This window comes from Equus asinus, chromosome 3 (assembly GCF_041296235.1).
Source record: "Equus asinus isolate D_3611 breed Donkey chromosome 3, EquAss-T2T_v2, whole genome shotgun sequence".
NCBI lineage: Eukaryota > Metazoa > Chordata > Mammalia > Perissodactyla > Equidae > Equus > Equus asinus.
In genome coordinates, this window is record NC_091792.1 from 118,471,046 (window position 1) to 118,495,389 (window position 24,344).

Genomic DNA, 24,344 nt, shown 5'->3' on the forward strand with positions numbered 1-24,344 from the left:
TTATGGTTGTGCACCATTATTTACAATAGCCAGGATATGGAAGCAACCTAAGTGCCCATCAACTGATGAATGGATAAAGAAGATGTGGTATATATATACCATAGAATACTTCTCAGCCATAAAAATGATGAAACCTTGCTATTTGCAACAACATGGATGGATCTTGAGAGTATTACGCTAAGTGAAATAAGTCACATGGAGAAAGACAAATACCATATGATTTCACTCATATGTGGAAGATAAACAAACAAAACAAAACAAATGACAAAACAAACCAAAAACAGACTCATAGAAGCAGACAACAGATTGGTGGTTACCAGAAAGGAATGAGGGTTGGGGGAGGGCAAAAAGGATAAAAGGGGTCAATTATATGGTGACAGATGGAAACTACACTTTTGGTGAGCATACTGTACCATAGACAGATGTTGAATTATAATGTTGTATACCTGAGACCTATACAGTGTTACCTGAATTTAAAAAAATGATTGGTATTGGGGAAGATTAAACTGGCAGTGGTTTGTGAAATGAATGGAGGTGGAGAAAGACAGAAAGCAGGGTAGGGCTTAGGGACAGTTGAAGTAGATCAGGGCAGAAATGACAAACAAGGGTGTTGGCAGCAGGAACGGCTAAGAGGGGCCTATCGGAGAGGCTTTGCTGAGGTCGCTACTATAGGACTTAAGATTCAGTTGCCTTATTTTACTTTGAGAAAAAATGAAGCATGGCTATTTCATCTTCCTCAAATCAGCTCTCACAACCTTCCAGTGAACAGACCCCAGGCTGGGAAGCAAAGTGTGGACCCAGGATCTGTTGGTTGGCAGAGGGGCTTGGAGAACTGGAAGCATCTCTCATTCTCCCTGGTTTTCCATGTGCTTTCCCCCAATTCACAGCCTCAGAGGAAAGAGCTAGCTGAGCGAGATCTGAGAAGAAAGCTTCCCCGCCGTGTGCCAGACCCTCAGTTCTGCTGGGACTGCCCTAGTCGGCTTGGCAACCTCGTCAGTGATAACAAGCACATAGTGCAGCAGTCACGCATCCCTTGGAATGTGACAAAGACAAAGCTTATTAGTTTGTGTTCCTAGCCTATTGTCCTTTCTCCTCTCCAAACCTCCACCAGCTAAAGAGAATTTTTTCTTTATTGCTCAGCTTCTCCTTCTCCCCTCCTCCTGAAGGAGCATTCTGTCTACTGTTTCTATGTTTTTTTTATGATATAGAAATAGGGAGAGAGAAATCAGACTGGACAGTTAGGAGGAAAAGGGGTAAAATTCTTAACTGCTCAGTCAGTTCCAGGATTACCCTTTGCTGTGTAAAATTGAGGTCATGGGCTAATTAGACAAGATCCTAAAGAATGAAGCCATAAGACCAGGTCAACCTAAATCATAAGGAGCTAAGAGACAAGTAGAGAAAAAAGAAAATGAAAAATAGTCTGGTCTGGGTTTCAGGGAAAATTTGAAAGGGAGACTTGGCAAATGAAAGGCTTCGAGACGCAAAATAGGTTGCTGTTGAGTGTGGAATGAATCTCTTTTCAGGCTAATTAAATGTTGGAATTTATGTTTTGGTTGTTCAATATTTTTAATGTTTTGTTTTAATGTCATACCACGCTGAGACTGGACAACATCATATCCCAGTTTATATTTGGGTTATAGAAAAGCATAACGGTTAACAGCAGAAATTCTGGAACCAAACTCTTGGATCTCAAGTCCTATTCCTACCCCTTGGCAGCTGTGTGACTTTTGGCAAATTGCTTACTTCTCTGTGACTCAGTTGCTTTGCCTGTAAAATGAGTTAACAAGAGTATCCACTTCAGAGATTGTTGTGAGTATTAAATGGGTTGATATTTGTGAAGCTCATGTAAAGCCTGGCATGTAGTTAGTACTATACAAGCATTAATGATTAGTAGTACAGGAAAAGTTAAGGTCATAACTTAACTTAATGAAATGTTAACATTTTTCTGCCTTGGTTCAACCCAGATGGTGAAGACGATTGTCAGAGAAGCATTCTTCTCAGCAAAACAGATCTTAAGTTTGCCGAAAGAAAGGAGGTTCTAGGCAGTTGTGGTAGGTAGATTTCTAAAATGAACCCCAGTGATTCTCACTTCTGGGTATTCATACCCTTGTATAATCCTCACCCCGTGAGTGTGGGCTGGACCTGGTGACTTGTCTGTAACTCATAGAACATAGCAATAATGACAAGATGTCCCTTTCATGATTAGGTTACAAAAGGTTGTGACTTTGATCTTGCCACAGACGCTCTCTCTTGCTGGCTTTGATGATGCAAACTGCCTTGATGGAGAGGCCCATGTGGCAAAGAAGGGAGGGAAGCGTGTGGCCAACAGCCTGCAGAGAATTGAGGCCCTCAATCCCACAGCCCGTGAGGAACTACCGACAACCACTGAGTGAGTTGGAAATGGATCCTGCCTCAGTTGAAACTTGAGAGACCCTGAAGCAGAGATCCCAGCGAAGCCATGTCCAGATTCCTAACCCTAGAAACTGTGAGATAATAAATGTGTGTTGTTTTAAACTATTAAGTTTTAGAGTAATTTGTTACATAGTCATAGATAACAATATAGCGATGTACCCAAGTAGGAACTTGGAGACTGAATTAGGGGTAGTCACCTAGCTCTAGGACTTTAGGGTGGAAGTCGGGGAAGGCTTAAGGATGAGAGCCACAATATAAGGAATACCCTACGGCGAGCACTGATCCACCACACCCCCGGTCTGTGTGGGAGGAGAGCAGCTCAGGCTGAGCCCTTCAGGACAGGCGGCTGAGGCTGTCCCAGTGCTTCCTGTTCAGGTGCAGAACAGTCTGGGACACTTAGTTCTCATCTTGTGTCACTGACTGTTTGAGTGGTACTCTTCTGGAAATGCCTCCTGGTCTTTATGACACCACTTCACTCGTTTGCTTATTCATTCTTGCAATAACAGTGAGCCGGAAAATTCTGCGTGATATGGATGCACCAAGAACAAGAAGAAATGGATCTCACACAGTTTATAATTTCTTCTGGCTTTGTTCCTATCTTTTTTTTTCTTTTTTCCCCTTAGGAAGATTAGCCCTGAGCTAACATCTGCTGCCCATCCTCCTCTTTTTGCTGAGGAAGACTGGCCCTGAGCTAACATCCGTGCCCATCTTCCTCCACTTTATATGTGGGATGCCTACCACAGCATGACTTGCCAAGCAGTGCCATGTCCGCACCCGGGATCTGAACTGGCAAATGCCAGGCCGCTGAAGTGGAACGTGCAAACTTAACCACTGTGCCACTGGGCCGGCCCCTGTTCCTATCCTTTTAACTGCTCCTCTGACTCCTTCACTGGGTGACTTTTGTTTACACACTCCTGAAGGCCTGACATTCTCCATGGCATCATCCTTGTCCCTCTTTTCTTCTCACTTTACATGTCCACCTGAAAGATTCCAGGCTTCATGTATCACCTGTGTACTGATTATGCTGAATCCACATCTCCAGCTCAGAACTCTCTCTGAGTGCCAGGCCATACATCCAACTGTACATGCTACTTATATCCCATTGACTCTTCAAGCTCAAAGACAAAAATTAAGCTCATTTCCTCTACCCTTCCCCTTTCCTGTCCTGCCCAAACCTTCCTTTTCTCCAACATTTCCTCTCCTAAATAACAGCACCATCATCCACCCAGACAGAATACGACTGTCATCCAAATTCTTTTCTCCTGATCTCCCCTTTTCTCCTCCGACCTCAGTAAGTCTTATAGATTTTACCTCCTAAATATCCATTTCCTCTTCTCCACCATCTCTGTCCTGGGCCTATTTTAAGCTTGTATCTTCTTTTATCAGATCTGATGCACAAACCCTTACATTGATTTTCCTGTCTCTATGGTCACTCCCTCTGCTTCATCCTTCACACTCGTGCCAGCCTGATGTTCTAACTGCTGGACTATATAGTTCTGTCTCCAGCCCTACAATGGCTCCCCATGGTCCACAGGGTGAAGCCTGTATTCATTAGCTTAGGATTTGCAACCCTTCATGATTTGCCTCTGGTCACTTCTCAGCCTCATCTCCAGATCCTTCTGCACGCTAACTCTATGCTCTAGCCGTATGATTGCCAGTCTTTCTGCCGTGTGGCTTGCTCTCGCTTACTTGGAAGTCCCTCCCGATCTTGCCTACCAGGTGAACTCCAAGTCATCCTTCAAAACTGAGCTTCAAATGTTTCTTTGACTTCCTCAGGTAGGCTTGATGTCCCCTACTGTCCTCTGCATTACCTTTATTGTAGCTCTTTGCGTACCTTATTTGCATTCACTTGTCCCGTGTCAGTGTTTCTTGCTTGTCTGTGAGCTCCTTGAAGGCAGAAACTCTGTTTCTGTCTTCAATTCCAGTACTTGGCCTTCACTAGGCATCCAGTGAAAGTTTGCTGAATGAATAAGTAATGAATGAACAAATGAATCGACTGGTCGTTGAAGGGCTGAATCTGCAGGTGGAGAGATAAATGGGCTCAGGCATGGGGAGTTCTAGAAGAAGAGGGGAAGTGGAGCTATTCCTTTCCATTCTCAGGGCCTGCAGCCCAGGCTTGTGTTCATCACTTTATACAGATACACCTGCCATAAGACTTCTAATGTAGCGAAGTCAGCCCAGAAGGTATAAATAACACAAAGTCAAAACTAACCCCTTGAGGATCCCTTATAACACCTCTGAAGTACAGTATGTAGAGATACCATTTCTCAATCCAGGACATCTGGTTTTCTCTCCGGCATAGGAACAGATCTATTTCTTCAGCTGAGAACCAAATGAAGCAGTTGGCTCGCATTCAGGGGCCCTGCTGAAAGAAAAATGATTATCACACTCATCATGGTAAGATGCTCGTCACTGTGAGAAACAGGAGGAAACTGAGACTGAATGAGGGACCTGCTGACTCTCAGCCACCTCCCCTACTCCAGCCACCCAGATCCCAAGCCCACCTCTTGACATCAAAGCCCCCCTGCCCAAGCCTGGCCCGTCCTTACCAATCCAACCACACGCCCTGCTCCTCTCAAGAGGTACTCTCTGCTCAAGTGAGGTCAGCTTTCTCCCTGATTTCTACTCCAAACTCTTTCCCACCCTTCTGCCTTTGCTCAAGCTGTGCGCTCTGACAGGATGACTGCATTATTCTCCTTCCTTTATTCAAATCTCACCAACGGGTCAAAGCCCTGCTCATTTCAACCTCTCCAAAGGTTCATATCTCCCCATGCCCATGCTGATCTCTCCCATTTCTGAGTTCCTGTTGCCCTTAGGGTCAGGACCAGGCATTTAAGTTCAGCCTTTACCGTTGGTGTACAGAGCCTTTTCCATGGCTGGGACTTTTGCAGTCCACTGACAAATATCTGTATCTCTTTGTAGAAGGGTATTGAGAAATCAAGAAGAGTAGATGATTAGAAGGACTGACAAGGACTACACAGTTGCAAGACTCTGTAGCAACTGAAACTCTCATACACTGCTGGTGGGAGTGAAAACTGTTTGGCAATACCTATTAAAGCTAAGTATTTATAAATCCTTTGACCCAGCATTTCCATTCTTGAGTATACACCTGAGAAAAAGGAGTACTTATGTCCACCAAAAGACCTGTACAAGCATGTTCATAACAGTTTTATGCATAATAGCTAAAAATTGGAAACAATTCAACTGTCAATAGATTGTATAAGAGTTTATACAATGCAATGTTACACAGCAATGAAAAAGAATAAACTACTGCTACACACAACAACATGGATGAATCTTACAACATAATGTTGAGTGAAAGAAGCCAAACACAAAAGAGCATATACTATATGATTCCATTTATACGAAGTTCAAGCACAGGCAAGTTATCTATGGTGTTAGAGATCAGAGTAGTGGTTATCTTTGGGGAGTTATAACTGGGAAGAGGCACAAGGGAGACTTTGAGGGTTCTGAAAATGTTTAAATATTGATTTGGGTGGTGATTACCCAACTGTGTATATAAAAAATTATCAAGCTGTACACTTAAGATTGGTACACTTCACTGTCTTTAAGTCATACCTCAATAAAGAGTTTTTAAAAAGAAGAGTATGTTGTATATATCTGTTACTTTTGCTATCCAGCATTTATTTATTCCTTTCTTAAAGTAATTTCACCCTGACTTACCAGTGGTCTTTGCCCTCAGGGAGTATACATAAGGCTGATATATCTGTCACATGATCCAAGGCTGGCCAATCAGAGTTTTCCACACTCTGGCCACAGTAATTGGTTCACAGATGGACATGTGATTTAAGCCAAACCAATGAAATTCAAACCCAGAACTTTTTAAAGAAATATAAGCATACGTGTATATTTACAAAAAGCTGAGAGGTTCTCTGGACACACGTCAACTGCCTGTTGTTAGATCTAGCTCCTCAGAGGGAAAAGAACACAAAAAAGACCTAATTCTCACAGTTTCCGTACTGAAGCTGTTGCCTGACTCCGAGGAACAACTCCCTCCTGTGTCCATCCCTCACTTGCCTGGAGGTTGTTGTCTCCCTGGTGAAGTGGACATGAGTAGAAAGGGTGTGGTTCTGGGTTTGTCAGATGTCCTCCATGCGGACTCAAGTATCATGTGACCACAACCTAGCTGCAAGAGCGGCTGGGCAATCTAGGAGCACTGAAACAAACACATTTGGTGGCTCACATCACATCCCTTTGGCCACCTCTGATCTCAGCCATGGCTACAGTGGACTGTCATCTTACGTGAGGCCAGACGCTGTTCTCACTGACAGCATCCTTCCTCTCATGTGAGATCCAGTCCCTCAGCATTCTGCCCAAGGGCCTTCTCTAACACCTTGGGCCTCTGCTCAGCCCATAGGTAAGAATACCCCAAAAGTGCAGGAGAGTTAATGTCCTTTACAGCAACTCCCAACCACTGGGGAATGGAAGCTAGTGGGTAAATTCTATCACCTTTAGGTAAATAGCTGTAGGAGGCCTTCTGTACCTCGTCACCTTGACATCACACTATCCTTGTTGACATCACGCTCCCCCTTCCCTCACTCCTGCCTCAGGTGATATCTCCTTAGTGAACCACCTGTACCAAGTGCTTCTGTCAGACTCTGCTTTCGGGGGAACCCAAACTAAGACAAGAGCTCATGAAAAATCTAGGGAGCACCAACTCTTCTCAGACAGCAGGCTGCAGGGCTATATTTGTCAACTTAAGGTAAGGAAAGGTTTGGAGATGTGAGAACCTATTGCAGAATTACAAGCTGAGGCCTCAGGGGTTTTGCAGAGCCCTTGGGAGAGACAGCAGTTCCAGAACATCTTTGCCTCCCGCCTTCATGGATACATCTTGGATTTTATTTCAAAGTCATTTCAGATTCCCATTTGTCATCTTATTGGCTTATGTTAGAGCAGATTTTTGCCGGGAGGGCAGTCCAGGCCTTAGTTCCTTCATGTAAATGGCAGTGGCATCTGGTATTCTGTTGCTTTTCTTTTCTGACAAGATGATGTGACCGTATGGCTTTAATTTTTGCATAAGTTTATGCTCTCATTTCACCCCCAATCTGTGACAAATCTGGTTGACACATATAAAGTTTAATAATTATTACTTAGGCGTAATCTAACTGCCAAGTCATGCCTCAAAGGTAATTCAGATCCCATAGTTATCTGATTGGGCCTAGATGTTTCTGGACTTCAGCCAGCACATTTGTAAATTTGGATCTCAGCAAGTCAGTGGTGGTTAAATAGCTACTTCTTGGTAGGGGGTTCAGCATTTCTCTGATGAAAAAAAAGCAATGATAGGAACATGTACTTAGCTCTCAGCGCCAGCCCCACTCATGTCGCCGATCCCTGTAGCACCCTGGCAAGGTGGTAGTCACGATCTTCCCTTTACAGCCAAGGAAGCAGGAAGCTCAGAGATCCTCGGTGACATCACAGGCCCAAGGTCACACTGCAAGTGCATTGACAAAGTGGAGATTTGAATGTGGATCCAGTTGACTCAAGATTTCTTGCTTCTTCCTCTGTGTGTCCTACTGATATATCTCTAAGTAAGAGAGTCTGTGAGGAGAAGGGGAAGGAATGAAATCAATCATGAGATCAGAGCATCTCAGATTTGGAAGGAACCTTACGCGTCATCTAGTCCCATCTGTGGACAAGACACGTGAGTCCCTCCTGCAGATATGCGGCGCGGGGAGCAATTGTGTAATAAAAGAACAACGTGTGCCTGCTTTCCCTGCTTTTATCATAGCCTTGAGTCTTGTGTGTGTGTCTGTGTGACTGTGTGTGTGCGCGTGCACACAATAAAATACACGTAACAAAAAAGTCACCATTTATTTTATTTTATTTTTGGTGAGGAATGTTGGCCCTGAGCTAACATCTGTTGCCAATCTTCCTCTTTCTGCTCAAGGAAGATAGTCACTGAGCTAACATCTGTACCCATCTTCCTCTATATTTTATATGTGGGACACTGCCACAGCACGGCTTGATGAGTGGTGTGTAGGTTCATGCCCAGTATCTGAATCCGCAAACCCTGGGCCACTGAAGCAGTGTGCAAACTTAACCACTATGCCACCAGGCCGGCCCCAAAAGTCACCATTCTGAAGTATACAATTCAGTGGCATTTAGTACAGTCACAATGTTGTGCAACCCACCATCACTATTTAGTACCAGAACATTTTCATCATCCCAAAAGGAAACCTTGCATCCATTAAGAAGTCATTCTCCATTTCCCTCTTCTCTCAATCCTTAGTAACCACTGCTTTCTCTCTATGGATTTGCTTATTTTGGACATTTCAGACAAATGGATCATACAATATGTGGCCTTTCTTGTCTGGCTGTTTTCACTTGGTATAATATTTTCAAGGTTCACCAATATTGTAGCATTTATCAGTACTTCATTTCTTTTTTCCCTTCTGTTTTTGTTGAGGAAGATTGGCCCTGAGCTAACATCCATGACAATCTTCCTCTACTCTGCACATGGGACACTGACACAGCATGGCTTGATGAGCGGTGTGTAGGTCCACACTCAGGATCCGAACCCACGAACCCCAGGCCACCAAAGTGGAGCCAGCAAACTTAACCACTACACCACCAGGCTGGCCTTGTCTTTATACTGCTTTCTTGAACATATTTTCATCATAGTCTTAAAATATTAACTAATTGTCACTTGAAAGATAGTCCTTTTTGAGAATGTAATCAAAGGGCACAGTTGTTCCCCTGGGATCATGTAGCCACCCTTCTCCTACATGCAGGGTCATCTAGTCTCTTCTTTGTGTCCAGGCTCCACAACAAAAGGAAGCTTTCTGTTCTGTTACAAAAATATGTGCAAAGAAAACTATAAAATTTTATTGAGAGTTGTGAAGGAGTTGAGTAAGTGATAAGACAAAGTCTGTTCCTAGATAAGAATATTAAGTAAAGAGATTAATTCTTCTTAAATGGATTTATAAGTTTAATGCAATTCCAATCAAAATATCACAATAAGAATTTTTTTTTGTAACTTGACATTATCTCAAAATTAATCTGGAAGAGTATACAGTTTAGAATATCAAAGAAAGTTCTGAAAAAAGATAACCCTGAAGGGGCTAGGCATTTTGAAAGGTAAAACTATTTTAAAGTTACAGTGATTCAAACAGTATATTAATAACTCTGGAATAAACTAGTAGTTCGGTGGAACCATCTAGATTAGAAATAGTCAGACTCAAATGGACGTTCTCTCAACACCGTCTCCAATTCTTCCATCTGTCTCCTTTGCTTATCCCTGTAGACCTGTTTTTTCAACCTCATCAAAACCTTGAATCCCTGACCCTCTGCTTCTTACCATCTGTCCCCACCTGTTCATCTCTTGTCTTCGCTTCTTCCCCAACCTAATAGAGATTCCATCTTTCATCATCTCAGCAATTCTTTGCTCGTACTTTCAACTTCCTTGCTCCATTTCCCTTCCATTTTACCCTGTGGCAACACCCCAAAACAAATCAAACAAACAGACAAACTTGGGTCTAGTGATTCGAAAGAGACACAGAGGGGTTATACTAGGTCGAACAGTGTCCTCCCCAAATTCACGTCCTCCTAGAACTTCAGAAAGTTCCTTATTTGGAAATAGGGTCTTTGCATACGTAATTAGTTAAGGTAAGATCGTACTGGATGAGAGTGGGTCCTAACTCCAATGACTGGTGTCCTTATAAGAAGGCCATGTGAAGACAGAGAGCCGCAGAGACATACACAGAGGGAATAAGACCATGTGAAGATGGAGGCAGAAATTGGAGTGATACGTCTACAAGCCAAGGAGCCCCAGTGATTGCTGGGAACCACGAGAAGCTAGGAAGGGGCAGGGAAGCGTTCTCCCCTAGAGCTGACATCTTGATTTTAGACTTCTAGCTGCCAAACCGTGAGACAATATGTGTGTGTTGTTTTAAGCCACCTCGTTTGTCGTAATTTGTTACAGCAGCCCTAGCAAACTAGTATAGGAGGTTCTAGGATGCTGGGTATGCAAGCGCCTTCATTGTGTGCCTCCATCAAGCTCTATATGAGGTATGCGCTCTTCTATGTGTATGTTACACTTTAATTAAAAGTAAAAACAAAAGTAAAAACTAATAAATAAATCCTCACTCCTCTTTATCTGAACCCGTACCTGTGCTGTTCAGTGCTGGAGAAACTCTCCCAACCTCAGCGAGTGGTGCCTGTCTCTGTGGGGCTCCTGCACTGCCAGCCATCCTTCCATATGTCTCTGAGAAGAGCTTTCTCTTGCTTTCCATGGGGCTATTTCAAAGTTCTCCTCTCTCCTCAAAATTCCACGAGTGTATTGCCTCCTTCACTGTCATCACACGACCTTGCCTCCAATGTCTCAGTGAAAGACGTCACTTGAAGAGGACTCTATAGTGACCTGTCATTCCTCCTACACATCTCCCACTTTTCCTCTTTCCCTCCAGCTAAAATGGAAGAGCTTTCCTTCCTCCTGCTAAGAACCATTCTGTTCTCTGGGTCCCATCTCTTCTCGCCTCTGAAAAGACCTCACTCTTTTGCCATGTTCTCATATTTATAAATAACTACGCACTCTCTGGCTAAACATAAAGATCTCACCAATCCCTTCTCACCCTATCCCTTGGAGATTCTGAAATATTTTCCCTAGCAAGATGTGCTCTGGCGCCCTTTTGAGCATACGCTCTCTTCTCTGAGTCTCACTAGGTAAGAAGAACCTGCGGAGCGTCACTTCGGGTCATTGGCATCATGTTAATGTTAGACGCACGTTGCGTATTGTTTCCCGAATGCGGCAGGTAATACATTGAACCTTTGTCCTGGTGTTCCTGTTATCCTCTCCCAGCCCCACATGTAGGCAGCGAGGCACTTTGTTTTGTTGTCTCACAGAAGAAATGACACAGCAGAATGTAAATAACAAAGGAAGCTCATTTTTGGCTTTGGAGTTTCAAAATCCCAGGCCTGGGGGCAAACACAATGAATTAAGAATTTAAAAAATCCAGGCTACCCCGACAGAGTAGATAAAAATTCTGTGCCCTGAGGAGTGAAAAGAGTTATAGGGGCTGGGGCCACAAAGAAAGCTCGAAGTCCAGAGGGCCAGGGTTGGGGATGCTGTGGAGGCTGCCCACATCCCCTTCAGGACTGAACGCTCATTCTGTCTAGTTTCCAGGAGTGTCGACTGCTGATGGCTCTCACCTCAGTCCTCTGCAGAAATTGCAAGACTCTGCCTTGCCCAAGTTTATGGCCCCTCCCTGGAGAACACCAGTAATAACGATTCTTCTATGCGGAAGAACAAAGGTCCGCCCCCTTGCCTCAACTGAGGATAACTCTGAGGGGCCATCCACCTCCAGAGCTCCCTGAGGAATTGGTGGAGGCCTCTGCTGCAGCTGCACCCAGCTCAGTCCCTCCCTCTGCCCAATCAGCGCTGTTGTTCCCCAAAGCCCAACTGGCTCTAACTTCTTGCACGCAAATATTTACCTACCTAAAGAAGTTGTTCAGATGGGGCCCTGACACTTCCTGGGAAGACACACATGAAAACTGAAGAATAGAAGGACCCAGAGAGGCCCCCCCGAGTTCCTACCGCTCAGCCCAGCGCAGGAGAGGAGAGGAGAAATGAGGTGCAGCGTATGGAGGCTAAGGCGCGAGTCCGCCTCAGTGTTTCCCACAGGCCCGAGCTTCTGTCAGAACAGCACAGGAGCGTCGCTGTGGTCAGGAGGGTTCCAGAGGTGGCCCTGGCAGACAGAGGACCTGAAGAGGCCTCAGGTTGGCACCTGCATGGACTCAGAACTGAAGAGCAGATGGGAACGAGGGCATCTCAGAAGGCGCCACCGTGACGGACAGTGACACTGGGCACCCAATCACAGCTCTCTCCTCGAAATCTGGATACTGTCCATGCCCCTCACCCCGAACTTCCTTAGGGAAAGGTGATCAGGCTGGGCACGGGCGGAAATCTCCCTCGCATAGGCTATACAATCTTATTTATCAAACCTCCAAGTGACCTTCAAGCCAATAATCAAAACAAAAATAAGCAATAGATTGGGGGAAATAGTCAGCAAATATGAAGACAAAGGATTGCAATTTGCAATATGAGGAGTCCATACAAACAGACAAGAAAATCACAAAGACTCCAAGTGGGGAGGGGGAGGGGAGGACTAGGCACCAAACTGTTGTAGTGAGTATCTTGGGCCGTGCGGGTGGAATAATGGAGGATTTCCACACTTCCGTAATGTTCAAATTATTACAAACTGTAAAAATGTATTAATAATAAAAGTCAAGGTTTTATTGAGTGTTTGCTGCCAGACACTCTGCTCTGTTATTTGCAGGCATTACCTCATCCAGCTATCTCAATTGTCTTTTAAGCAAGTTCTATCATTTTCCTTGTGGGAGGAAAATGAGGCCCAGGAGAGGATGAGCATGACACCGTAAGTGGTGGAGTTAGGATTCAAACCCAGAGCCTGAGTCTATGGCCACGGACTTGACCAGCATGTTATATCGACATACATGTTTTTTTTTTTTTTTTGAGGAAGATTAGCCCTGAGCTAACATCTGCCACAGCAGCATACTTTACGTAGTACGTTATATATATGTGTGTATGTGTGCGTTGTAGTTTTCAGTTAAAATATTTATGAGGACAATCACAAACATTAAAAATGTCAACGAGATAACATTACCTGGTGACCCACGAAATGTGACTATACTGTGATTTATGATGTTCTACGTGCAGAACACGCATCTCTGAAGAGGCTGTAATCACGGTATGCGTGATGATGATCTTTCTTCTTTATTTGTCAAAGTGAAAAAAGTATCAAGCATAAGCTGAGGGTTGAACTCATTCATACCTGGTTCAGGTGTCCAAGCTGGATCAGCTCCTTCCTCTTCCTATGTCACCACCCTGGCTCATCATGTCATGCCAACATTGTTGGTATCATTGTTTGCCTCCCCAAACAACACTATGAATTCATGAGGGAACTGAGGATCAGAGAGGTGAAGTGTCTTGGCCAAGGCCACACAGCTAGGAAGAAGTAACGTATGGACTTGAACCCAAGATTTTCCAGATATGACCCTAGTTTTTTCTGACTTCTGTTATAGTTGCTATTTCCACTCTATCCTTCTACTTCTTTCTCTATCCAGGAATCACACCTATTTTTTACTTTATTTATTTTGTGTGTGTGATGAAGGTTGTCCCTGAGCTAACATCTGTGCCCATCTTCCTCTATTTTTTGTATGTGGGACGCCACCACAGCATGGCTTGACGAGCAGTGTGTAGGTCTGCACTTGGGGTCCAAACCCGCGAACCCTGGGCCACTGAAGTGGAGTGTGCAAATTTAATCTCTACACCATTGGGCTGGCTCCTGCAACATATTTTTTTAAATACATATTTTTTATTTTGGTATAAGTTTAGACTGATAGTTGCAAAGGTAGTACAGAGAGTTCTATATTCTCTTCACCCTGTTTGCCCTAATGTTAACATCTTTCATTATCTATGGTACCTTTGTCAAAATTAAGAAATTACTATTACTATATTATTAACCAAACTCCAGACTTTATTCAGATTTCACCAGTTTTTCCACCAATATTCTTTTTCTTTTCCAGGAGCCAATCCAAGAGGCTACATTCAGTTGAAACTCATTTTTCTTTCCTACACTAAAAACATCAAAACCCACTGTTTAATTCCAATGGAAAACACTGCACAATTCTGACTGTGGCTTTCCAAGTCTGCTCAAAGAACTTTTTGCCTTTTTAATGACCATCCCCAGGAATATGCAGTCTAGTCAGCTCTTTTGAGTACAGGGAACAGAGAAACCCTCAAACTGGCTTAAGGAAGGTCGAGGAGAGAGGCCATGGGAACACATGGACAGAAAGCAGAGAATCAAGGATAGCAAGAGCCGTGAGGAATGGAGGCTATTCTCTCAAGCTTGTCTCTGAGTTTCTTTCTCTCTCTTCTTTGCTTCCCTCTGCCCCTCTTTTTTCTTCTCTCTCCTAAGCTAGTTCCTCTGCTTAACTGTCCTACACGCACCCACATTGACCACCTTGGCCCACAATCCACGTAGTTTAGTGTGTGCCATCAACCGTAACGTCACTCTGCTTAGATTCCAGCTCACACATTCCAACCAATTCCTAAGTCATATGGCTGCTAGTCAGTTAATGGATGGTGGTAAAACTTGGGTCTATTTTCCATCCTAATCAATCTTGAAATATATCTATCATAACTTTTTTGTTATTGTGAACAAAAACCAGTTTATCTGTGATGAAAGTTATCACTGATTTTTGACAATAGCATTCTTAGGATCCATTTATAAAAAATTGGAGGACGGAGATCATCAAAATTAAATTTTTATTGTTGAGGGGAACTAGAAGAGCATAAAATCTCTAGGCATTATTCAATACAGGGTTGCAGAGACTCTGTCTCAAAAGGTTTTGGACAAACTGCATGAAATCCAAACATTTCCCAGAACTTCAGTGGAAACAGAATTCAGCTAATTGCCTAGAAAAGCAAGTACACAGTTAATCCAAATCTACTAATTAACCTAATAGAACACACTGACTCTGGATGGCTTTTTCCCCTTTGGGAGAAGAAAAAATAACCCTGTTTATAAGCTGACGTTTCCTTAGACTGAAATTACTACAGTTCTTCAGGGATTTTAGGTTTCAATCAACAACGCAAAAGTTCCGTGCACGCACGCACACGCCCTGTTCCCCCACTGACACCTTCCATCCTTCCTCTCTTCCTTCTCCTTCCTTTCTCTCTCCCTCTCTCCTTCCCTTCCATCATTCCTACCACAGACACTTATTAAATACCTACTCCATGCCACAAACCGTTAGGCCTTGATGAAATAGCAGTTAACAAAAAGTAGTGAAAGTGTTCAGAATACATCACCCCAAAATATGCTTCTTTGGCATATTGATTATTTTGAGCTAAAGGCACTTGAAAAACAACAGGTACAAGAAGGGCATTCTGACCTCCCCTTTTCTTCCTGAAAACAGGAGATGGAACTCTCATGTGAAAGATGCCCTCCCTATACTAGGAGGAAAAGAACATTCTTATCACCAGAGCTGAGGAGTCGAGGCCGAGAGAAACCTGTACAAACAGATCTTGTTAAAATAATTCTTGTCTGGGGGCTGGCCCCGTGGCTGAGTGGTTAAGTTCGCGTGCTCCGCTTCAGCGGCCCAGGGTTTCATCGGTTCGAATCCTGGGCGCGGATATGGCACTGCTCATGGAGCCACACTGAGGCAGCGTCCCACATGCCACAACTAGAAGGACCCACAAATAAGAATACACAACTATGTACCTGGGGGCTTTGGGGAGAAAAAGGAAAAAAATAAAATCTTAAAAAAATAATAATAATTCTTATCTTCCTTTAGCCTCCCTGTATCTTTCAGTTACTTTCCCACAATTTGCACCCTTCATTTAACCTAGTATGTAAGCGCTTAGGCCTAGACATTTCTTTGGGTCTTCATTTTCCTGTGAGAACTCCCATGTACACATAAAACTTTATCGAAATAAAATTTTTATGCGTTTCTTCCATTAATCTGTTAAGACAGTCCCAAGTGGAAACCCTAAGAGAGCAGGGAAGAAATTTTACCTCCTCTACAGTAGTAAATAAATAAAATAGAATGTTAGATGTGTAATATGCTTTGGGGAAATACAGAGCAAGGGAGAAGTCAGTGAGTACTCATGAGGGGCACTATAATTTAAAAAAGCGTCGGGGGGCTGGCCCGGTGGCATAATGGTTAAGTTTGCACGCCCTGCTTTGGCGGCCTGGGGTTCGCAGGTTTTGATTGTGGGCATGGACCTAGCACCGCTCATCAGGCTACGCTGTGGCAGTGTCACATAGAAAATAAAGGAAAGACTGCACAGATGTTAGCTCAGTGACAATCTTCTTCAAGCCAAAAGAGGAAGATTGGCAGTAGATGCTACCTCAGGGCCTATCTTCTTCACAAGAAAAAAAAAAGAAGGGTCAGGGAAGCCTCATTATAAGGTGATATTTGAGTAAAGACAGAAACAGGGGAGGGAGGAAGCCTTGCAGATAATTGCAAAAGCAAATGAAAAAGTTCTGCTGGTGGAGTGTGCCTGGAAGTTTGGGCAAACAACAAGGATCAGGGCTGGGATTAGGGGAGGGGAATTGTGCAAACACAGGGTAGAATCCTGTCTTCCTTCTGAAGTTTTATATTTTGTATACCATAGATTTTTTGGCACTAATTGTGATATTACATTAAAATGTTGTTTATATTGGTTACTGAGTTTTTGGCATCTCAAGGCTAGTGCCTCACGAGCTTCACTCTAGTCCAGGCCCTGGAGCTGATGTAGGGGTGAGGGGGTGAGTAGGGAGGGTGGTAGGAAAGGATGTCAGAGAGAAGGCGAGATGGGATTCTGAGGAGCTTGGCTTTTACTCTGAGTAGGATGGGAAGTCTCTGGAGGGCTGTGTTCGTTTTCTTATTGCTGCCCTAACAAGTTACCCCCAAATTAGTGGCTTCAACGACACAAATCTGCATCTTACAGTTATACAGATTGGAGGTCCGACATGAGTCCACCAGGCTGAAGTCAAGCTGTTGGCAGGAGTGTGTTCCTTACTGAAAGCACCATGGGAGACTCTGTTTCCTGCTCATTCGGTTTGTTAGCAGAATTCAGTTCCGTGCAGTTGCAGGACTGAGGTCCCCTTATCCTTGCTGTTGGCTTGCGGCCCCTCCCTCCACTTTCAAAGCCAGCTGTCTCTCTGACCCATTTTTCTGCCTCTCTCTTCCACTTTTAAACTCGCGTGATTAGATTGGGCCCACTTGGTAACCCAGGATCATCTCCCCATCTCAAGATGCACATCCTAAGCACATCTGCAAACTCCCTTTGGCAGCGTGAGATAACGCGTTCATAGGCTCTGGGGATGAGGGCGTGGACATCTTTGGGGACCCATTATTCTGCCCACCTCGAGGGCTTTGAGCAATGGAGCAATGATCACTCTAGATGTTCTGTTGAAAACAGCTGCGGGGGGAGGGGCAGGCAGGACAAGAGAAGAAACAGGGAAACTGATAAAGAGGCTAATGCGATAACTCAGGGGAGAAATGATGGTGGCTTGGACCAGGGAGGGGCTGTGGAGGAGAGAGACGAGGTTGGACAAGGTGACGGCAGGTTTGATGTGTGGCTTGGCTGGGCTACAGTCCTCAGTTATTCAGTCAAACACTAACCTGGGTGTTGCCATGAGGATATTTTCTAGATGTGATTAAACTCTCTAATCAGTTGACTTTAAGTAAGAGACATTATCCTAGATTCAGGGTGGACCTGATTCAATTAGTTGAAAGGCCTTATGCCAGAGCTGAGGGTTCCTTGATGAGGAAGTAAATCTGCCACGGGGGCAGGTTCAAATCCTACCTGAGAGCTCCCACCTGCCTTTCCTAAGGGCCCACCCTATGGATTTCGGACTCGCCTCACCAGCCCCCACAATTATGTACGCCAGTTCCTCATGATAAATCTCTTAATATGTATCTCCTGCTGGTTCTGTTTCTCTTGCTGAGCCATCTGTAGATATAGATAATGTATTTTGTGATTTACATTGTTATAGATATGGATACTCACTGATATAGATACTGAATAAATTTTGAAAGTGGAGCCAAGAGGATATGCTGGTGGACTGGAAGTGGGGTGTGAGAAAGAGAAGACTCATGGATGATTCCAGAGTTTTCACCCTGAGCAGCTGGAAGGATGGCTCCCTGGTCTCCTTCTAAGGTGGGAATCACTCTACTGTTAAAGCCACTCAGTGGCTTCAAGTGACAGTGAAGGAAGACGCCCCATTGCCCCCCAAAAAACCCCTTTCAGAGGGAGGACGTGACAGGCAGGAACGGGCGGGTGAGCCTGGCTGGCCCTGAGGTAAGCAGCCTCCACCCCAAGGCGGGAAATAGGGAAGAAAGTCACTGCCGTACTCCATGCCACTCATCCAGAAATATTGTGGTTTTTCCATCGCATTCTGGAAGAGCAGATCTTTTTCCCGTTCTCTCCTGTGAACCCCACCTCCCCTGCTGGTCTACGCTCTGTGGGAACCAGTTAGCTGAACCCTGAGCCCAAAACAAGCAAGGAGAGCTGAATAGAGACTTTATGAATAAATGTTGCTCTGTCGGCTTCTTTTTCCCTTGTGAAGGAACAGGGTGTGCTTGAAAGTAGAAAGTGAGCTGAGTGTTTTTTGTTTTTTTTAAAAAAAACCTTCCTGGAAGGCAGAAAAGAAAGAGAAAAAAGGGAAAGAACAGCATTTATTTGACACTTGTACTGCTTTGGTTAACACAGTGGTTGGGCCCCTGACCCCTCTCCAGGCCTCTCAACCTGGCACTGAATAAAATTGAGGAAATGAAAGGAACTTTTCCACAAGACTGGCAGCTCAGACAAACGCTGAGGTGGCAGAGGTGTGTGGCACCAGCCCATATGCAGAGGCCTCCATTTCCTCCTACCTTCCAGAATGCAGGCACCAGCGCTCCGCAAACCAACAGTCCTGTTCACGCAAACCTCAACGGCACGTCAGCTCTTCACCAAGACTCTGAAACCTGCACCCCTCAAGGCGACAGAGTGGGCTCCTCGGTTTGTAGCCCAGTTGTTGCCAATATAGGTGTTTGAGGGGCTGTCTGATAAACAAGTCAATAGAGCGTCTTTAATCTGAACGATCCCGATATGTGCTTCTCATACAAATGGCAAAAGATTCCATACCAGGAAGTACTTTGTTAAGCCAGCTGGTTTCCAGAGCCTTCTTCCTCCCTCTCCCTCTATTCTAGATTGGACTATCTGTCAAGAGTCAGAACCGGATCCTTCCGCCCAGAGAAGCATCAGGTGTTTGTTTTTCCTTCAGTGCCCAATTTTCAGGTGGACTTCGAGTGGTTTCTTCAGAGTCTCTGCTTTCTCTCCACCTGAAACACTCACTGCTGAGGGAAAGTTGGACAAGGTCCTTATTGCCTCAGATCCACAAGGCAAAGAGAGTGAAATATTTTTGTCCCACCGCCCTCTGCCCTTGGTCTCTACAGGAAAGGGAAAAAGCCCGAGGACTCTCGTTTGGCATGAAAACAGGCACCACACAAGACTTTTGTGAGGATTAAATAACTTGGGCCAAAGTATTTTGGAAGCTGCCAAGGGCTCCACAGATGAGCTATACCGAAGGATTGGCTGAAAGCTGCCCTAGGTTGACAAGCGTAATGCAGATGTAAGAAGCTGAAACAGCCTCTGCAGTCCCTGACAAGGGATGGACAATCGTGGGTTGATGGGAAAAGGAGTCACCCCAGAGAAGAAGACAAGAAGACGTTCTTGGCCCAGCAAAAAAGCTAAAAAGGGGGAGAAATACGAGTGGCACAGTGAAAAATGATAGTGATGTAAGAGGATCTGTGGGTTTTCCCCATTTCTGTTGGCTAAGGCTATAGATGATGAGGGACACACTCAGTGCTGAGGGCACACCCCAGAGGCCTATGGGAAAATCAACCCTGAGGAGTCCTTGCCACCTCTGTCTCAGTGCATGGGGTGAAGGACATCCAGAGCATGGGATCTGGGGAGTGTAGGGAATTTTGGCTTCTCTGTGGTGTTTCCAGACAAAAGATTTGTTACTTTCTGTTAGTTTAAATTTCTTTTCTGATGACACTGTGGTATGCATGCTAGCAAGAGGGCTGAGCTGGCCATCGCTGTCCCACATTTCAGCTATTTCCAGAAGTGATTGGCAAAGGAAAATGTAGGTGGAAAGTGTGACAGCAAATTGCCTTGGAAATGTGCAGCAGGGTGCAATCCTGGGGAGGATGAAAACAAACCTAACATAAATTGATTGATGACTTTCTGCAGACCAGGAACCATTCTAAGTATTTTATATGTATTAGCTCATTTGATCCTCAATACAAACCTACGAGGCAGGATGATTACTTTCCCCATTTAATGGATGAGGAAGCTGACGCACAGAGAAATTAAGTAACTTGCCCAAGATCACAAAGGTAAAGCCAGGTTTCGTACTCAGACTGCCTAACTGCATAATCTGCCATTAAGTGGATATAGAATATTTCCCTAGCCTGTCTCCAATTAGAAAATGGGGCAATAACATGCTACATAATAATAGCAAGGGCAAGAGGCATTTGTTTTAACTAGGGTGGCTTATAAACATATGGCATTACAGCTTAGAATGTTAAAATGCTTTGGCTGCTGTGTCAGTAAGGGTGATTTTGGCTGCAAGTAACAGACTACCCAACCAAAATTAGTTAAACAGTAAGGACATTGATTATTTCACATAGCAATAAGTCTGTCCAACGTTAGAGGATTGGATCAACGACATAATCAAGGATGCAGGTATTTTCCATCTCTTGGCTCTGCATTGCTCAGTATATCAACCATGCCTCCCTCATACTCACAGGTGGCTGCAGCAGTTTCAGGCATCATATATCAACAAGATCAGATCCAGTGAAGAACGAGTTTCCATAGGACCTTCAGCATACTTTGCAGGTGAATTGGACTAAATTGGGTCTCGTATCTATAAGCTAGCTGCAAGGTAAGCTGAGAATGTGAGTAGCTAGAATTCACAGCTCTATAGAAAGGACAAGCAAGCAAGAAGAAGGTGGGATGAGGGGTGTGGTGTCACTGATCTGACAACCTACTTAGTGTTTTTATATTTTGCTTTTGTCTACCTCCAAGGTATAGATGCACAAAAGACAGATCAAGGTTACAATTTAATGCAAATTGCTGCATCATGACAAAAAAAATCCCAAAGCCAGCTGCAGACATTTTTCTGACCTGAGGCTGGCCTTAAGATCTACACAGCTTGAAATATCCACTTCTGATGCCAGCTACATGACTCTCTGCAGAGATTATGCCAACGCTGAAACTCCACCTGCCCCAGCATCCCCAGGGTGTAATGGGTGGTGGCAGTCCAGGGTCCCCGAGTTTGGTCTTCTCCTACCCCCTCCCCCCCCATTTAGAAAGGATCTCTGTGTCTCTCGCTTTTACTCTTTAATCTCTTATTCTGCTCACGCTAAAGAAAGAGATGACCAGTGTGGGAAAGACTTAAATTGAGTCATTTCCTCTGAATAGAATTTTTGTAAAATACTAGAAATGAAGTTCCTGATGGCCACCAGAACGAAGTGCTATTTCCAGCAGTAGAGTGACAGGACTCGTGCCCATTAGAATTAAGTCCAGCTGCAACAGGGACATTAAACATGATTTAAACGTGACTGAGGTGTACTTCTCACTCACGGAAAAGAGATTTAGCGGTTCAGGGCTGGTCAGAAGGCTCCACAGCTCGGGCATAGCTGGCGCAGGATCCCAATACCTCAAGGGTTTCATACAAATTAAATAAAGTCTATTGAATTATTTATACAGTGTCTACTACATCACAAACCCTCTCCTCTTGTTCAATAATGAAAGTAATAATAACTAATATTTATTGAGCTTTATCTATGTACCAGGCGTTGAGTAAGTGCTCTCTATGTATTAACTCATTATCCTCACAACAGCTCTATGAGGAAGGGAGAGTCATTATCCCCATTTTATGGTTGGGGACACTGAGAGATTAGGTGTCTTGGTAAGATTGCCTGGTTAGTTAGTGCAGAGCCGTGATTCAAACCCAGTTTGTCTAATTTCTGAGCTCAAGAGCCTAACTACCAGGCTGTACCACCATATCCCCTTGTCAGAGCCCTCCCACCATCCATCTCCTTCACTCCTCTGGCTATAAGACAGTCACAATGTACCTGGGAAAGCAGAGCATTTATGAACAGAAAGCTAATTCATAACATAGGCAGTGGGGGCTAAGTGTCTAATGAGTGGTATAATTCAGACAAGGGAGGGGTTCCACTTCCCTGGGGTGGGCAGAGGAGGTGTCACAGTGGCGAGGGGGCCAAGTTGGGTCGTGATGGACGTACAGAACTTAGAAGACTGGAGGAGGGTGTGCCAGGCATGGGGAATGGAGTGGGGAAAGGCTTGGAGGTGGGAAAGAAAATAGTGTGGCTAAGGAATACAAGGAAACAATCTTGGCTATCTCACAAAATTCTCACAGAGGAGTCCTGAGAGAGAATTTTGGGAAAGAAGACTGGAATTAGATTAAGAAGGCATTTGAATGTCATTGTAAAAAGCTGAACTGTATTCAGTAAACACTGGGTAGTCATTGAGGGGTTTTGAACAGAGAAATCATGTGATGGAAGCAGTTCCCTTAGGAATAATTTGGTGGTTGCGAGGGGAGGGGTGACAGAGACATGGAGGCTGGGAGACAAGTTAAGAGGCTTTTGAAATGATCTAGACATGAGGTAATGAAAACTTGAAATGGAGTGTTAGCACAGGCATGAATGGAATGGAAGGGATGTGAGAGACATCATTAGGGCAGAATTGAGGTGCGTGGTGACTAGATCTGGGAGCAAGGGAACGGGAGGGGTCAGGGACGACTGCCAGGTGTTAAGCCTGGGTGATGGCAGAACCCTGTTACAAACAGCAACTCTAACTCTTCTAGTCAGAGGGCAACTCCGTTTGCCATCCATCCTCTGCGAGGTCTCTATACCCTCGGAGCATCTTCACGTGCTCAGCATTCACCAAAGCCAGCCGTCTTCTCTTTCTTCTTTGCTGCAAAGTGCTGCTTGCACCAGAGAAGAGTCTGCAGCAGAGGGGAAAGCATGGGCTTCGAGTGGCAGAGAGAGGAATTTAAATCTGCTCTGTCCATCCCCAGTACAGTGATCTTGGGCACATTTCTTAATTTCTCTGAGATTCAGTTCTCTTTGAAATAGGGATGATAATACTTACTTGATGGGGTCTTTGCGGGGATTAGACAACAAACACAAAGCACTCAGTACTGTGCCTGGTACTTAGCAGGTGCTCAATAATAGTGGCTACCGCATGAGCTTCCCACAGGCACTGCTCTAACTGCTCTGCTTACATTCACTCGTCCATTCTTCACAACAATCCTATGAGGAAGGTAACTATCACCTCCAACTCCAGCTGGAGAAATAAGGCAGAGAGAAAACACAGAACTCACTAAGGTCACAGGGACAACGTGAGGCTGACCCAGGGCTTGAAGCCAAGCAGTCCAGCTTCAGAGTCTGTATTCCTCCCCACTACCCTGGCCCTATATTAATAAGCAAATCTATTGTTTGCACTAACAGGAGGCAAGAGTAGCAAAATCGTTCCCTCCAAGGGGGATATTAAAATACATAACCAGAATGGCTAGGCCACTGACCTGAGACAATGGCTATGGGTCATTGGAGCTGGTCCTTTAGGGCCCCTCTGCTTGCTGGATCCTGGAGAAGGTGCATGAGGGAGTGGTCCCAGGAGAGGGTGGGAGTTAAGTAGCTTTAAACAATCCACACAGAGAGATTTCAATATCTTAATGTCCAGCATGGCAGTATGGGTGTATCCCAGAAAAATATCAGAACCAGTTATCTCTTACCAGTGTTCTCTAATCAGCCTATGGACAAAACTAACTATGATTTTAAAGGCCATTCTCAGTGTTGAAAATTATAGCGGTTTTTAAAATATATTTTATTTATTATTAATACCATGCTTAAATTATTTTTCTTAAAAAAAGATCTGAGGTACCTTGTAGTAAAAAACTCTGTAAAAAAATCATTAAGATATGGATAAATAATAAACATTGTGAATGTAAAGGTTTTATACCTGAAAACTTAACCTAAGAATACATAGTAAAACTGAGCACTATATTTGGCTCTGAGATTCCTAGCAGCCAATACAAAATGAGAAATAAGACGAGTATCATACTATTGGTTATGAAAATAGATCTAAATGCTGAGATCCCTATGCTTAGAATTTAGGTGTGCAGGACCAAAATGGCACTTTGATATGAAAATGAGAAGCCTCAACTTATATTCTTGCTCAGAAAGAGGTCCGCGTCGTGTGCCACTTCACGTGAGTAGCATATAATCAGTGTGAAACATACCTTACTAGTTATGCTTCTGCAGATTAAGAAACCAATCATAGTTTAAAGTGAGTGACTAAAGAAAAAAGCAGGGAAAGGGTACCTCAAGAG

General features: G+C 44.2%; 1 protein-coding gene and 1 long non-coding RNA gene across 4 annotated transcripts in view; one reads left to right on the forward strand and one right to left on the reverse strand.

Annotated features, from left to right (window-relative positions):
* The window catches only part of HOPX (HOP homeobox), a 114,384-nt gene that overhangs the window by 49,668 nt on the left and 40,372 nt on the right, over positions 1 to 24,344 (forward strand). The gene's annotated exons all lie outside the window — the stretch shown is intronic.
* LOC123283781 (uncharacterized) overlaps positions 1 to 24,344 on the reverse strand; it is a 62,549-nt gene that overhangs the window by 7,152 nt on the left and 31,053 nt on the right. The window contains exons 2-4 of one of the 3 annotated variants that reach the window (XR_011502223.1): positions 7,727 to 7,864; positions 4,625 to 6,589; positions 4,247 to 4,372 (exon numbers count right to left, since the gene is read on the reverse strand). This is a non-coding gene — a long non-coding RNA (uncharacterized lncRNA). Of the gene's footprint in view, positions 1 to 4,246; positions 4,373 to 4,624; positions 7,972 to 24,344 lie in introns of all 3 variants that reach the window. The other 2 variants (XR_011502222.1, XR_006524470.2) reach the window with 2 other exon arrangements.